The sequence below is a fragment of the Pteropus vampyrus genome, unplaced genomic scaffold (genome assembly GCF_000151845.1).
Source record: "Pteropus vampyrus isolate Shadow unplaced genomic scaffold, Pvam_2.0 Scaffold12607, whole genome shotgun sequence".
Lineage (NCBI taxonomy): Eukaryota > Metazoa > Chordata > Mammalia > Chiroptera > Pteropodidae > Pteropus > Pteropus vampyrus.
Window position 1 is genome coordinate 1 of NW_011901388.1, and position 3751 is coordinate 3751.

General features: G+C 50.7%; 1 long non-coding RNA gene across 2 annotated transcripts; it reads right to left on the reverse strand.

Moving 5' to 3' along the window:
- Positions 1-109: 109 nt before the first annotated feature.
- LOC111735043 lies at positions 110-3720 on the reverse strand. Of its 2 annotated transcripts, none has more exons than XR_002778661.1 (3): positions 2926-3720; positions 734-974; positions 110-621 (listed from the first exon to the last, which is right to left on the reverse strand). It is a non-coding gene; the product is annotated as an uncharacterized LOC111735043 (long non-coding RNA). The 2 variants fall into 2 exon arrangements; XR_002778660.1 differs by lacking the exon at positions 2926-3720 and adding an exon at positions 1718-2051.
- Between the last annotated feature and the right edge of the window lie 31 nt (positions 3721-3751).

Sequence of the window (3751 nt, forward strand, 5' to 3'; positions counted from 1 at the left end):
TAGACCTGGACAACCTAGAGGTCAGGGAGGGGACCGCACCTGTCACTTCTGCCAACTGAGTCCTTGGCAGCCTCTAAGACCCCTTCCTGCTCCCCGGTCCAGACCTCTTCATGGGAACAACGATGCTGGAGTAGGAACACAGGAAGCACCTGCTCCCCACCACTTGGACACCCCCGCCTGCTGGTGCCCGGGGCTGTGAGGGGGGAGGCAGTCTTCACACTGGCCCTCTGTGCCCTGGGCCTCCCCGCAGCCTGAGGCTAATTTTCCTAACTGCGCCCCCTCCCGAGGATTAGCCCTGACACCGGGCTGCTGAAGCCACAGTTTCCTAGCTCCACGCCCCGTGTTCCAGCTCTTTGCCTGGTTCCCACCACCGGCACACGCTGCCGAAGCAAAGCGCTGGGAGTCATCCTCCCCGAGTCCCCCCGCCCCCCCGCCGGACATTAAGAGCAGTTAGTTCACTCTCCTGGGATGATCCCCCTGCCGAGTTACAGGATCCGCTAAGTCACGAGGAAGAAAGCAGCACACTCACTGGCAGAAGCATGTAAGATGTAGAGAAGCACCAAGAGCATCTCCGTCATGTCTGCCATCCCCAAGGACAGCCGCAGCAGACACCATGGGCAGCTGTGGAAACAGAACGGCCAGGCGCACGGGCTTTCCTTCTCCTCCCCAAGGACCGACTCCCCCTCAGCGTTCGAGGCCCAGCCTCTTTGCTTCTAAAACACGAGAAACAGACCTGTCACATCCCTATGGCTGGGTTCCGTGCAGTAGAGAGAGAGACAGGGACCAGCTGCCCGGCACTGATGTTCTGTGAGGATTCGTGAGATGGCCCAAGGAGAGGTGGCAGCCGGCACCTGTCAGCTCTCTCCTCAGTCCAGCCAGGGTCCCTGGGCTTCCCAGAGAGGTGGGGCTCAGAAAAGCGCTGTTTTTTGACTCGTGGAATTCAACCCTTGTCTTAACTCTGTAGCCATAAAATGCTGCGGGAAGAAAAAGCAGGAGTTTAGTGTGAGCCCACGCTGGTGTCGCCCCTCCGGCTAAACTCCGTTGGCTTAAATAATGCTGGGATTCTATTAACTGGGGAGTCTATTAACTGCTCCTTTTACACAGTCGCAGCCCTGACGTTTTGCGGTTACTTCGCACAGTAACCCTGTGAGGTGGACACGGTCATTATCCCCATTTTAGAGATTCAGAAACCGACACTCAGAGACCTGGAGAAGCCTGCTCAAGGTCACACAGCCACCCAGTGCTGGGGCCCGAATCCAAGCTCAGGTCTATCTAAACTATGAGTCTTAACCGTCTGCCACACCTCCAGGCCTCACACAATGCATAAGAGCCTGAGGAGCCCATGCGCGTCGTTCTCAGTCACCATGTTCCACTCATGACACCAGATGTTCCTGTCGTCAGGACGGTTCTCAGAATTCTCCTGTGAACTGCTCCTGCTAGAGGGGAAATGGACTCACTCTGACCTTACGGAGCCCAACAGAGGGATTCTTTCTACCACCCAGGGGAGAATGTTCCATTGTGGCATCATGGTTACTATGGTGTCACCAAGCAAACGTCCAGACACGGGGACTTAGGAGGAGCCAGGATGAAAAGGCTGCCTGTTTCCTAAATTTGGCAGGGCTATTCTGGAAGCCCGGCTGTCCCCTGGTCTGGTGGAGGAGACGTCCCTTTTTCTGGATCACAAAGTCCTGTTCAGCTGTGGCCGTGGTCTGCCTACCTCCTCAGCACCCGCCCTGTGTCCACACAAGTTCATCACTCTGGACGAAGGAAGCCCACGACGAGGGTGGGTTTGGTTTCTCCAGTCCCCATCAGCATCCTTACACTCCCAGCGTGGTTTCCTGGAGGCTCAGCCCTGTTGTCTTTAGCAGCTCCAAACCAAGCTACCCGGTGGGCTCTGTCAACTCAAGGGGCCCGATGGCGTCCGCACCCCAGCCACTGCGAGCAGCTTCGGTTTCAGCACAAATGCCAGGACTTAAGAAAAGTGTTGACAACATTGTGGTAAAGACGAAACTAACTCCATGGAATCAGAGGGCTGCTGGCACAGGCGCTTAAGAAATATTTATTGGACCCACAGATGAATGGCTGATGGAAGGAAGGATGGCTGGACAGAAAGTGAAGTCCAATTCGGAAGAAACGCTGTCTCCTTCCCCTTGAGGCTCAAGGTCACACAGCTCGATGCCCTGAGCGCCTCACCATCCTCCTTCATCCTTGACACCAAGCAGGGCCTGGCTTCTGCCAGGAGAACAGAACAGGAAAGGTTGCGGGTAGCGGGAGAAATGGAGTTGACCCTTCAATATGTTCTGCATCTCCAGTCTCAAAGGGCTTTCACAGACGTTTTCTCGTTCACGATTCGCAGTCACCCTCCCAGGATGAAAGAATTACCCGAGCTTTCCAGATGGAAACATGGTGACTCAGAGCGGGAAAGTCAAGCCCCTTCCCTGAAGCCATACACCTACAAAGTGGCGGGGGCAGGACTCCAACCCAAACTCCTCCAACTCTGGGATGGTGACCATCTCTCCACGTCTGCATTTCTCAGCCTGGACCTCATGCAGCATTTATAGGCAGCAGAAGCAGAAACAGTGATTGAGCCAAGGTCGTGCGGCTGCCTTTTTTTAGGAGTTGAGAAGCTGAGGTTATTGCACAAGACCCTGTTTGCAGATTCCTCTCTAGATTCCTGCATGAAAAGAAGCCATGTGCAGGCCACCAGAAACACACTGTCTCCTCACAGAAATAATCTAGCACAACCCACAAGAAAGACTCAATCCTGCCAGGACCCAGCTGACCTCGTGAGCCTTAAATTCTCAGCCTCTCTGGGCCACTTAATGCTGACCATCAACTTTAGGTAAATTTTTAAAAGAGTCATCACAATTTTGAGTAATTTTTCATTCTTTAAGGTTAATCATAACAGTAATAACAGTTTCATACCTTTTAGGGGAAGTTCATTTGCAATCTTACACCAAAGACTCCACATCGAGGATTGTGATGGCATGAAATGCATGTAGTTTCTCGACCTGTCACTTTCTATTTTCACTCTCTACTTTCATCAAGTTAGAAAATCCTAACTCTCAAAGGACATCTGAAATCGCAGCACGATTCTGCACATTCTGGGCATCAGACTGGACCCCAAAGTCACAGAACGACTTTTTTCACCAGTGACTGCTCTCGGGTGCTCATGGCTGCCCACCAAACCCCAAACCCGGGGAACTGAAAATTTCTTCTGGGAACTTGAAAGTTTCATCCTGGGAGATAGTGATGGGTGCATTTCTAGTCCACTTGGTTGCTTTTCCCTCCGGAAAATATTTTTTCATGTTCCATTGCAGATTTGGAAAATGGTTTTTAAATATTATGCTAATAAGAGCTTTACTGCATTTCAAAATCTCTTCTCATGAAATTAACAGAACAAAAAATAATCAAGGACTTCTTTGTTTATGTACCACACATTTTCTAAGCATTGCTTCCTACTCATCACTGGTTTGTTGAAGAGTTAAGCAAAGTATCTGCTGGCCCAAACGTGGCGTAGTTATTGCTCAGCTGAATGATGTGGCTTCGATATTGATACCACATCCTACAGAGTCTCTGGAATAGAAATTTTGCCAATACCTTATGCTGCCTTCTCTTCGTGTTTTTCATTAACATCAATTCTCATTGAAAGCCAGCATTTAATGCTGTGACATTTACTATAAGGAGCATAACCTTGAATCAGGTTTTTGTCATTTAGGTATCTTCTCTGCTTAGCAAAAAAAAAAAAAAA